This window comes from Anser brachyrhynchus (genome assembly GCF_964034855.1).
Source record: "Anser brachyrhynchus genome assembly, chromosome: 4".
In the NCBI taxonomy this organism is placed as follows: domain Eukaryota; kingdom Metazoa; phylum Chordata; class Aves; order Anseriformes; family Anatidae; genus Anser; species Anser brachyrhynchus.
The window spans coordinates 23,478,276-23,491,474 of NC_137698.1; the positions used below are offsets into that span (position 1 = coordinate 23,478,276).

Here is a 13,199-nt window from a genome sequence, read left to right on the forward strand (position 1 = left end):
GCAATAGTTTCTATTGATCACAAGTCCCAGTCTAAGCACTGGGGCAGGACTTAAATATTTCATTGGGCTTTGTTTAGGAAAGTATTCATTAATCTGTGTCATTTCATAATTTAACAAATTAGGCAAAAATAGGAAATAAATAGCAGTATATCTTCCCTATAATACGTGGGATTTTACTGGTGGTGGAAATCACTATATTTTGAGGGACCTTGAAAGCAAGATACTTACACAAAGTAATATATAAACTGGAATAGCTTTCAGGAAAATGGCATGCTTGTTTTACTGCTATTTTGAAACAACAAAATTTCAGTGTCAGGTATTTCAATACCATCTGTGTGCTGTTTGGATAGTCTTAGCCATGCTTAGTCTATAGCAGTGAATTTTGTGCAGGACTATCTCTCACTGAATATGTGAAGTGACAGTTCAAGAAGCTAAGTATATCCACACCAGAGATGGACTATCAATTCTGATTGACCATGACAGGATATACAAGAAAATACAGTTTGCTTGCAAACAGGATGTAGTTTGGATGTAAGCCTGGAAATTCTTTGTCCTTGGATCTATGATCAAATAAATGTCAAATAGCTCAGCATTTCTTCAAGCAAGTCCAAAGGAAACAGATATCTGAATGATCAGTGTTATCAAATTTTACTGATACAGCAGTTGGATGAATGAAAGGTTATGTGTAAGAAGGCTAACAGAAACACAGGACTTGTAAAAGGGTGGTGAAGAAGTAGTGTGGGTGGGAAGGATGTTGTCACTGAGTAATCATTTGGACAAGAAGATTAAAGAGTGAAACACCAGAGGAGAAAACAGCTTTAAATGAAAAAATAAAAATAAAAACCGGGGGGAGGGAGGGACGGAAATACAAGCACAGCAGACCTCCATATAATTCGGTGGCTGAGTAAACACTCAATTGAGATGACTGTCAATTAATTACTTTACACTGCATCGAAGAATTTGTTTTAGTGTAGGTACTTTTCTTCAGACTCTTTGAGTGACTTTATAGTCCCGGTCATTATCAGCCCTTACTGCACACGGCTTATGGCATTGCTTTACTTAAAGATCCTTAGTACAATAAGGGACAAAGTTCACCATTCTAAAAAATACACTTACGTCAGCTGACTAAGCTGCTTGCACTTAAAACAATACCGAATTTTCCTCCTTTGCTGATTTTGCTGCTATTCTTGCTGAGAAGAGCAAGGAATATCTTGACTATTTTAGGCAAATTCAGGTAAACATTTGGATGACAATCCATCACACACACATATATATTCAATAAGGGGTTTAGGTCTTTTTTGGAACAGTGATTTTTTTTTTTGCCCCATCTATGGTTCAGACTTTTTTTTTTTTTTTAATTCAGCATGCAGAAGTCATACAGGCAGCTTTTATGTACAAAAATAGCAACTTACATGTTTCTTCAATGTTTCTTTAGAATCATAATCCTGAGAATCACAAGAACAAACATCCCAATGGGAAAATAGAGTAACTTTGTATTATTTTTTTCCTTAAATCTCTTTCACTAGTCTTCTACCACTGACAGCAATAACAAGTGTCTCAGAACCTTTATTACTTTCTTTTTTCTTTTTTTTTTTGTCTAAACAAAATTTGGGGCAGAAAAAGGGGTTGGGGTGGGGGGAGAAAAATGATATGTATGCGTCCAGAACATAGAATCGTAGAATATCTGAGTTGGAAGGGACCCACAAGGATCACTGAGTCCAATTCCTGGGTCCCCAAAGGACCATCTTATTTCCTCCCCTTATATCTTTGAGGAGGGGGAGTGAGAGGTTGTGGTGGAGTTCAGCTGTCCAGCAGGGTAAAACCACCACACATGGCTTCAGTGTACCATTGATGCGTGTATGTGTGATGCTCAAAATGTGTGTACACAATGCTATAACAATGTTACATCAACTGTTCCATCAACTTCCGTGTTTATTCCTGTGAACCCTAGTCCCTGTGTTTTGGTATATCAGATATATGTTTGTGTGTGTATATATACATATATGTATATATTTAAGTATTGCAGCATCTGTGTTGGAAAATCAATGATTTGGAGTTGTTTGGAGTCAGGCACCACATGTCTCACTGCAGTATTTGCTATTATTTATCTTTCTACTTATGTCCTTACCTATCTGTTGATTTATCTTTATTTGCTGGCCTTCATATGAAAGATTTTTTAGTAAATATAGACAGAACAGAATGGCAGAAAGCAGACTGAAAGAAATCTGAACTGTTCCCTTTTTCTTTCCATCAGGAACAAACTCTGTGCTGCAGACTGGAAAGCAGCGCTTTGCTTTTGGAAGCATTTTGGTGTGGATCTTTTCTAATTCAGTCTTCTTACATAAGGCAAAAATAATCCATATACAGTGCTCTGGACATGGATAGTGCATGCTTTTCCTATGGCATCTTAGTCTCATGGACACTACAGGGGTGCTCCTGAAGTTGAACTAGTCAATTTAAACAATGGTGCAGCCTCTTGCTGGCATTTTACACCAAGTGACAATTTTGTGTTATCCTCCTTACTTTTCATCTTCCTATTCAGTGTCAGCAGTGTCCTAGCTTTCCATCTTCTGAGTTTTTCATTTGTCTGCTGACAATTTGCCAAGTAATGATGTTCTTCCAAAGAACAATCTTTGCCCCCTCATGGAGAATTTTTACCTACTCTTACAAATATTTACTTTGAAGTAAGGAAGCTGTGATCTGAAATATCACTGATGTAGCTGCAGGCTGAAACAGTGCTGAAAAGTTCAAAACAGAATTATAATGAGATCTCCAAAAGTAAATGATGACTAGTTTTAGCACTTTGGTTAATAAGATTGCTTGTGAAGACAAATTTACTTTACTCTTATACATCATGAAAATTATTGGCTAAAAGGAAATAAAGAAGAAAAATTGGATTGGACAACTATTATCAATAGTGCATTACTGCAACCTAAGTCTGAATAAACTGCTCTTAAGGAAAAGAAAAAAAAACAAAACCAAAACAAAACCTGACATGCTGTGTCCATTTTTAACAATCGATAGAGTGTCTAATCATGTGGAGCACAGAATGGAGTCCACAGCTAGGATCTTTATTTGCTTTTAAGCACATTGAAATGTGAACTTTCCTTAAATGTAAACAGAACCATATTTGAAAGCATAGATACTCTAGTAAAACATATTTTGAAGCTGAGAAATTAGTAGTTAGTTATCAGCATTTGAGTATATTTGACATTTACGTGTGCTCTTGTTTTACAGAATTGTTTTCATCAACAAATTGCTCTCGATATAATTTTTAAGCAAATGTTGGAGATATTCCTATATACAGCATAATCATATCTGATACTTTTCTTGATATAATATTTTTCTTACTGGAAGTTTTTTCTATATTTATGGTGTAGAAAATGTTCTAACATTTTTCTCACTTAATGATCCCCAAACCATTTGGTGTTGGATAAAGTATTTAAAAATTCAGAGGAATAGAATCCTATGCTATAACAATATATGCTAATATTTTGATTTCAGTACCTGGTGAAAGAGGACAAAGATTGATTTAGGAACCATTTAAGAAAACTGGGCATACACAAGACCATGGATGGAATGGGACCAGGTGGCATATATTCCAGATTCGAGGTATGCCAGCAAAGTCTTGTAGCTGTTTTTTTTTTTTTTTTTGTTTGTTTGTTTTCTTGAAATTGGTTGGGAACAGAAGTGCTGAGGTACTAGCAGGCCAACTCCTGTTCTCACCCCTGCCATCAGAGTGGTTCCAGATTGTTTATGAATATGGTGGTAGGTGCTTTATATATATAAAGATCTAGGGAACTACAGGCTTTGTCAGCTTCACCTCAGTCTCAAGGAGGTCTGGTTCGGTAAACAAAGGGAGAGCAATGGATATTGCTTGCTGTGTGTATAGCCAGATAACATTCTAGCAGCCAAACTGTGAGGAGGTGGTTTCGATAGGTGGACCATGAGGGGGTGGAAAATTGACAACATCACTGGGCCTAGGGACTGACTAACAATTATGTGTAACTGGTGGTTAGACATTCCTTAGGGATATTAAATATATCAATAAAAACTGGGGACAGAGGAAGAAGATGGAGGAAAGAGGGTCTGTCTGACAAGGTAACCGTTGCTCAGGGACTGGCTGACCATTGTTCTGCTTGTGGGAAGTGGTCAGTGATTGCCTTTGTATCACTTTTTTTTTTTTTCTCTCTTTGCCTCACTTATTGTCTTTTTCTTTAACCATGAATTTTCTCACTTTTGCTCTTCCAGTTCTCTACTCATCTCTCTGAGGACAGGGGAGTGAATGTGTGGCTGTGGGGGTGCATAAATACTGGCTGGAATCACCCCACAACAAGAACCTTGATAAGCTGGAGGAATGGACTTAGGAAGTTGAGCAAAAGCTAATGCTACCCTAAATGTCCTGGCATGTGAATAAAATTGAAGAAGGAGGCATACATAACATACTGAAATTAAAAATTTGCAGTGTACCTTTATTATAAATTAACAGGGATGATAATTATAAATTATCAGGGAAAAGCTAACAGGAAGGTGACTGATGTCACCTTTTAGGTGTTAATTTTGGAATAGCCTTTTAGAGTATAGTGGCTCAACATACCTAATACTGTTGACTGTTGAATCATATTTGAACTGTATGCTTTTACCACCTTACAGATTTGTGACTTGCTCACACCTTAAAGACAGTATACTATTCTTTCCCTTTATTTTGGGGAATGTATGACAGAGTTTGAAAAGACTGATGATCCAAGGGAGATTCTAAAATAATGGAACAATTTTCATACAAGGACTGATGGAGTATGCTAAGAGACTGCAACGTGGGATAGATGTGACTTATTGGGTATCATGGCAGTCTAAAATATCAAGAGTATTAAGGAGATAGAGGCTAGAGAGCAACCATTCACTGCAGCTTTCAGTACAAGTACTGGAGTCCAGCATATTAATACACAAAACAAGCAAGAGGAGGTGGTTTATCACCAAGGACATGAGAGCTGTACAGAACTTCTTGACAAAGAATGCTGAGGATGTAAAACATTTACCTGGATTTAAACAAGATGCATCAAGAGTTAATTAAAAAACAGCATCAAATCTGATCTGGCAATCACTGGAAGCAGTATTAAGGAAGAGGTACAACATATAAATGGAAGTAGTATATTTATGGAATATATAAAGAAGAAATTGTTACTCTTCCTTAGGACTGCTGTTAAAGACAGAGCACTGAACTCCTGAAAGCTTTAACTGTTGAGCTGTCTTAAAGACTATGAGAATATTTGCACCTACTTCTGTTAAAATTTGAATGTAAATTGATCATTTAAACCAATGAAGAAGTTAGCATGGTTTCTCTGGTTCAGGGATGAATTTACTCTATTGTAGTTTGGTTTAAACTGACAGAGACAGATTTAAGCCACCTTCAAGAAAGAGCTTAGCAGCTATAACTGATACCTAAATTCCTATAAGATATATATGTTATATACGATTCTATGATTCTATCTATTTGTTATATTTATTTAGCTAGTTAAGTTTTGAAATATAGGACTGTAACTTAAGCTCAAACTAGACAGGATATTAAGAAAGCTGTTATTTCTGAAGCTTAGTTAATCAGCTATGGCCTGAATAATTGGGAGGGAACAAAGGCAAGCACAGTGCTCTGGAGGTTAGTGTTGTTGTAGAAGATGAGAACCTAAATAATGACATGCAAAATAAAGGCACAATGAAATGCAACTAATTCTTACACAAATTCTAGTAGAAAACAATAGGTCACAAAAGGGACTGCTCATTAAATTTCAACAAACTTTGCTCTTAATTAGATGAAATTAAAAAACAAACAGAAAACCCAACAACTTGTACCTTACTATATGTATAAAAATAGACATTTGATACATAAAGTGCAAACTATAAATGCCAAGGTAAACAGAGATGTGGTAAAGTTTTGTGGTGTCTTTATTTACTCAGAACAGCCTCATCATCAGAAGGAACATGTAGAAAAGTAGTAAAAGTCAATTTTAAACTTAACAAAAGCAATAGAAGTGACAAATGATAGCCAGCAGGACTCTATGCTGCTGCAGCTTGCTGAACCAGATGTCCAAGAGATTTCCAAAACATTGAGAATAGAAACATAATTTTTTACCTGAAAGTTACCATGGATCATCTAGATAGGTATTTTATATTCAAAAACACAATGGTATTTGAGAAGCTCTAGTTTTTTGTAAGCAAGACAGTTGGAGTCAAAATCTATATATTGTTTCATAAAAAGCTCAGCTGTAGCACACTTAAAAATGCTACTGTGTTATAGCACTTCTGCAAAATGAGGTTGTCAAAACTTACCTTATTGACAATTACAGGAACAGCAGACTTGGGGAATATTGACATAGACCAAGCCTGACATTTGATAAACTGCTAGTCAGTGCTGTAGCAAGAAAGCTTTGCTTGGTGCCATGCATAAAACATAAAAGAAACTATTCCAGAAGCACCACAGTGAATTCTATCAAGCACAAAACCAGCAAAGTTAATGAACATGGTGGTAGTTTTAGGGGCCATCTGAACAAGAGATAACTGGTGCTGAAGAGGCCTACCTAGGTCTTTTTTGCTGGAAGACTGAACTTTGTAGGAACAAAGTATATGGCTGGATATGTCTGCCTTCTCCAAGACAAGCAAACAAAACACCTTTACAAAGAGACATAAAAAATGCTGATATGCAAAGTAAAAATAAGGTCATGTGATAGGGAGGGATTAGAAAGAATACTTATTATAAGTAATCTCCAGGAAAAGTTAGATGCATAAATCTCTCTGGGCTTCATTTACCATACTCTTTTAAAGACATGAATAAAGAACTTTCATCGACTGTAATGTCTGAAATTTCATAGTATGCAATGTTCATGGCAGATGTTATTATCTATACCATAAGAATAGTTCCCTAAATAGAAAGTTAAATGGCTTAATATTATTTTTCATATCTGAACAACAGGAGCTGTAGGAGTTGAGATGTTGAAGCCTCCTGCTTCATTGTTCTGGGCTTGTTATACCAGATTGCAACAATCTACAGTCAAACTTTTCTTCTACTACTTTCCTAAAACCAAATATTTTTTTAATTAAGTTGATGATGTTATTCTACTGTCATTAATAGATGCATTCATAGGTAGGTCACATCTGGATCAAAAAGAAAGGATGGAACTTGGAGAAAAAAAAATCTTTGTTAAATAATCAAGGTACTGCCCTGTGAAACATGACAGGTAATCTCAGTCTTCAGAATGTTCTTCTCTACCCACAGCTAGTTCTAAACTGTCCTTTTTCCTTCTCATGCTTGGAAAACAAGCCAGAAAATCCAACTACCTTTAAATTAAACAGACATTCACTTTTTCCTTTCTTTGTCAGCCAAGTTTGCCTATCATACTCCGTTGCCCACTTTTGACTTTTTCACAATCTTTGGTTAAGACGTTCATAAAAGCTTTTTAATGCTATATGTAGTGCTCTCCGTTTCTACCTGATGAACTAAATTACAAAAATGAGTCACATGATCTAGACAGAAAAATCATACCCATTTTGCACACAGAAATATGAGGGCAGTACATGGGAGCTGTCTTATTTCAATACTGCTCAAGAAAGATATGGCAGTATTCAGAATGGAATTCTGTCTGAATCCTGGTTTTATTCGTTTACCAGTCTTAGCTTTTTCTAGGAGACTGAACTTCAGTCCTTGTTACAGGCTGATGTTCTCTTGCTTCTTGTCCATATGTTTTGAGGGAAGTGAAAGAAATTGAGGAAATGAACTACTTATTTTTGAAACTACAGGGTTTTGCCACCATTTTTAAAAATTCCTTACATAATGAGTGTAAATAGAATTATCCCTTTTATAATGATGTGTCCAAAGCCAAGAAAGAAACAAAGCAATGATAAAAATGAGCATGTTAGCCAGGGCTTGGCCAAAGATAGGAGCAGATAATAATAAAGAAATGACAACAGTGCTTGTGCAGCTTGAAGATCAAGGAAAAATAGGAGAGCAGCTAAGCCTATGACTAATGCTGTTATAAGAGAATATAGGGCATAGAGTCAAGAACAGTAGTCGTTGTGTTGCAGAAGTGTGCATATAAAAGGAAATCCATCACTTGTATTATTTCTCCTGTTCTGTATTTTCATTTTATGTCAGATAATCTAGAAAAAGCTTAGCTTAATTAAACTACATAATTTTGTCATGCTTTTCTTGTATAAAAGTATTTACCTGTATTTTGAAATATTTTTATTCTTTAAAAGTCTATCACATCTTCTAAAAAAATACTTTTCAGTTAAAAAATAATCTCTGACATGATAGTAAACCCACTGTTGTTCCTGTGCTGGATAGAAAGCATAGGATGGAAAATATTGGTTGATCATTGTACTTAAAATTATTGGTAAAGTATTTCTCTACATCATCATATACTTATGATTCCACTGAAAATATGATAGACATTGTAGAAAATGCAGTAGGTGACAGTCTTACATTTTTCATTTTAATAGTTAGTGATGATAGAAGACTCACAGCTAGTCATTAGACTCATAGTTACGTTTATTACTTTAAATGCTGTTACATTCTTATTCTTTTCTTGGCTCACCTACAACTCTGTGATGCATTTACAGTTCTATAATCTAGTGGATTCGAGAAATGTGTGTCACTTCAAGAACATTTAAAAGGTAGTAAATGGTGATTTAATTTCAGTTACTTGTTTAGCTATATGTTCAATAATGTTTAAGCATGTCTTAAAATTCAGTGGCAAAGTGACCTCTTGGCCATTGTTAGTATTTTGAGTCCTTCCTTTGAGCACTGCTCTGAGTTCTGGCTAAGGTCTACATCACATGAATTACAGAGTTCAAAAGAGCAAAGTAGTAGGGGTGTGAGTGAAGGTGAGGTATGTAGGCTTGAAAAACTATATATCAACGAGTGAAATCCCAGAAGAATTTAAGAGAAAGTGACCACCCTAGCAGAATGAGCAGGATGTACACAAAAGAACGCATTTATAAAATTTATCAATTGTCCTGCTGAACAGAGATAGTAGCAGGACTGGCAATGTAAGTTTACAATGTTATTTGACCCAAGACTGACTCCATGCATCTGCTTTTATTATGTTTTTTCTTATTCTGAGACCCCATTGCTTCTTCTTTTACTTGTACAACAAAATGTACTAGATACTGTTGTTATAGAAAATTTGCATACTATCTAGTAGTTGACAAGCTCATTAATCTTGGTGCTGAGAGGGGAAAAACTTTATTTCCGTATTGTTACTTCTCATACTTCAGGCATTTCAGAGAAAGTGCTATTCAAATAGAAACATAAACAATGGAGTGCTCCGATTAGGACAAGAAATAAATATATTTATACACATATTTTTCCCTTGGAGTTTACTAACATGGTGCAAAGTGTAGACATGGTTAAATATACATGTAGACATTGCAATTTATACATATGTATGGCACTGAACAAATCAAGATCAAGAAAGATCATATTTGTTTATTATTACTTCATAGTGTGGATTTTTTACAGATCCACTTATCATTCTTTCCACTGAAGTGACTCTTATGTCCTGACTTGTTTCGTTCAGTTATAAGACTTAAACTTAGCTAACTTACTATGCCTATGTCTTGTATAATTAATGGAAAGAGGATGGAATATACAGAAAACAGCTATGCCTGCCTGTAGATCTCTATTGTTAGAGATCTATTTGTTACATATTTTGTCTACATATTGTTGTATGTACCTGTTTCCAATAAAAAGGGGGAGGGAGATGATGATGTCGTTTATTCCTAATCTAGGTGCCTTGGATGTCTAGGGAGGATGAATTAATCACTTCTTTACTTTCAAAACAAGAAAATAGGTAGGTCTGAACTGAGGGAATCCACCTCTCAGTGGATACACACACTCAGCTACCACATCATGCAGAAATGCAATTATTTAAATCCATGGACAAATATTACTTCAGCCCATGGACAGATTTTCTAATACTTTTGGTAGCTGAGGTTTGTTACTTGTTTGAAATGTCTCTAAAACATCTGTCTCCTCTTTGGAGAGGGCAATATATATGCCTTTTTTTCTTATTAATACAGGTTCTGACTCTCCCTACCTTCAGATAAGGTCATTAAAAAAAGTTAAAGTGGTTTAACGTTGAGAGCTATGGAAATTAGATTTTTATCTTCTGTTTAATTAGTGATAAGTTTGTAGTCTCTGGGTCCGTGCTAAATAAGGTCTCATTCTGTGCATTCTTATAGGGCTTGACTTCTCACTGCAAGTAAGGACAATTATACATCTCTGATAAGACAAACATTTTAAATATGGATAAAGCTTAATTTATAAGCATTTTCATGTATGCTTTAAATAACCAAATAATTGAAGTGACGTGTATAAATAAGAATAAGGATGATGAGTTAGAAGAAAGTATTTATGGAATAACATTCAGCTGAGAGTGGGTGAGGTTTCAACATATAGTCTATAGATGATTATCACCTATCAATCAAGAATAAGGTTATCTAGATTTTTATTTTTTTTTCCTGGTAAACATGACAATGTTTTTTAGTTTCAGCTGTACATTAGAATGAAAACTTTCCTGCCTGAGTAACTACCTCATCCATTCCTCTGCTTTCTTTTACCAAAACTCCCATATTTCAAAGAGCCAGTAATTTCAATTAGGTCTCATCTGGGATGTGAAAAAACACAAATTCAAATCCTTGTTCATGTGTATAGACTCTTTTGTTAGACCCACTTGACCTTGTATAAATATAAGCTGGGTCATAGGTAAGAAGTTTATAACTTACAAAATTACCATAGTTTGTTCCTGCTATTGAAACCTTTAAACAATAATTAAAAGAAGATATACAGCAATTCTTGCAGATAGATATCCATACATCACATACACACCATATTGATAATATAAGGGAAGAGAGAAGGAAGGTATGTAGTAATGAAGACCCCTCTAATTTAAGAACTCTGTACTTTCAAGTCTTCTAATTGTCAGGAACTCTCAACCTGACCAAAAGCTTTGTATTTTTGGATGCAAGTATATTCATACATACATACTCAGGCATGCATGCATGTACACACACATGTACGCACACAGATATGCGCATACTGAGATAGTCTTATGGCCCTTCTGGAGTTTTACGCTTGCAAAGAGGCATTAGGGAGCTGCTTAATGTTAGCTTATTTTCGGCCATAGCGTTAGTGAGAAAGGTGAAATAAAATAAGCAGACTATTACAGCTTTCAGTCAGGAGTTTTAATTGGCGTTAATTAAATTGGCTTCCAAAGGGCACATTTTGTAAGGGACTTCCCCATTTAAATAATTAGTCCATGTTTGTCAAACACATTAGTTCTGGTAGAAAGCCAAATTCAGAATGAGGAGATACAGACCAGGTAAGTGTTAACCTTAAGTGCTTCCTAATTGTTTTGTACTAATTATTGGGAGCTTTTATTATGTAACTGTTAATAGTATTGGAGCTTTCTTCAGTAAGAAGCACTACCAACATGCATCCTCACTGAATGCATCTTTTCCACTTAAAAATCTCCTGGTGAAAGCATGACAAATATGTAGGAGTGTTCAGAAATTGTGTGGAGTCAATAACTCTCTCTCTTCCTATGCTACTCTGAAGTAAATGAATTCTGGCTTAGTAAAGCCAGAAAGTAATTTTGTTAAAGCCTTGTTTTGTATAGCATGGCAACAATAAAATTTTGTATATATTTTTATTTCAGGGTTTAGTAAAATATTACACTGAAACTGTAAAACATGCAGGCTCTGTGTATTCTGCCTAACAGAGTAATGCTTCCCATAATGGACCTCCCTTCTTATCCATCCTGAGGCTTCAAAAAAAAAAAAAAAGAAGAAAAAAAAAAGAGAAAAAGAGACCCTAGCATTTTTGTTTGTTTGTTTGCAAAGCTTCATTTCTTAGACAAAAAGTTTAGGGAATACAAAATAATTCAAAATAATTTTTTTTTACGAAGAACATTCCGTCTACCTTGCTGTTCTATTCATCAGACATTGCAAAATCTGCATTCAAGCATCTTTTAAGTGCACTAAAAGGATATGCCTTCTTACCCAGTTTTTCATTCAGGATTCCTCCTTAAAGAGCACTTTAGATTTAGGATTAAAATATTAGAACTGGAATTGTTAGACGCATGAAAATCTTTATATCTAATCCAGAGATAAGCAGTGAAAACATTTAATCAATGTTATCTGAGTGTTAAGATGTGGTAGGGTTTGTTGAATCCTTTGGCCTAGGATATTTTTTTTCAGCAATCTAGGGAATGGAATTCTTTGGGGAGACATGAAGAAAGATGTTTGTTTTAGTTTTGTTTCTTTAAATTACCTGTGTGTGCTGATGTTTCAGAAGTAATTAGACATTTAAAATATAGTAGAACCCTCTCTCGTTGAATGAGCTGAAACTGTCATTACCTATCAAAACAAAGCTATGTCTCAGCAAAGAGCTTGGTACCAAGAACAGAATACACAATCTCTATTAAGATCACAGAGGACAGTGATAAAACAAGTTCACTATTTTTTTTAATGTAATTTGAATGAGTGATACCTAAATTACTTGAGGATCAGGGTTCAGGGATTTTCCATATTTAATCCAAGAGAGGAAAACATAGTAGCCTGATGACTAGTCAGTATCCAGAGGGACTCACTTTCAAGAGTGCAGTAAAGGATGTTAGGAATTCAAGTATTTAAATCATGCTTAAGTCAACACAGAATTATTATGATATTTTTCCTTTCTAGCAAAACTCATAGCATCTAGCAGACATGCTTTAATCTGTTTAGCTTGTATTTATATTGATTTTTTTTCCTTTATATCCTTTCTCCAATAAGTCTTCATTTAAGACAATAGGGATTGGTAATTTCACAAAGGAAAATCGCTGTATAACACTGCACAGCTTCAGAAAAGCTACCAAAGCATGACCGTCCATAAAGTTCCATTATTTGGCTTCTGAAGCATCCGGCTTTCAGCCCAAAGAACCCAGGCTGCAACCCTTCTCTACCAGCTCTGCAGCCCTTCCTATCAAGAAACTTTTCTCTAGGCACCTAATTTAGTCCACTGCATGCAAAGAGGTGCTGTAAAAGGAGGATATACATGGCATAAAACACACACCAGTTTGTGTGGCTAATACATATAGTAGATCGGTATGGTACCAGTGTAAACATCAGTGTTCTCATCAGCTCTGAGACTCCTGAATAACCTCTGCTGACCT

At 35.3% G+C, this 13,199-nt stretch overlaps 1 protein-coding gene and 1 long non-coding RNA gene across 5 annotated transcripts in view; one reads left to right on the top strand and one right to left on the bottom strand.

Annotated features, from left to right (window-relative positions):
- LOC308193699 overlaps nucleotides 1–8,722 on the top strand; it is a 31,061-nt gene extending 22,339 nt beyond the window's left edge. For all 4 annotated transcript variants that reach the window (XR_013949863.1, XR_013949864.1, XR_013949865.1 and 1 more), the window contains 2 exons: nucleotides 3,505–3,612; nucleotides 4,252–8,722. This is a non-coding gene — a long non-coding RNA (uncharacterized lncRNA). The remainder of the gene's footprint in view (nucleotides 1–3,504; nucleotides 3,613–4,251) is intronic.
- The window catches only part of LOC308194611 (uncharacterized protein), a gene marked incomplete at its 3' end in the record, with an annotated part of 363,375 nt that overhangs the window by 109,826 nt on the left and 240,350 nt on the right, over nucleotides 1–13,199 (bottom strand). The window lies entirely within an intron of this gene.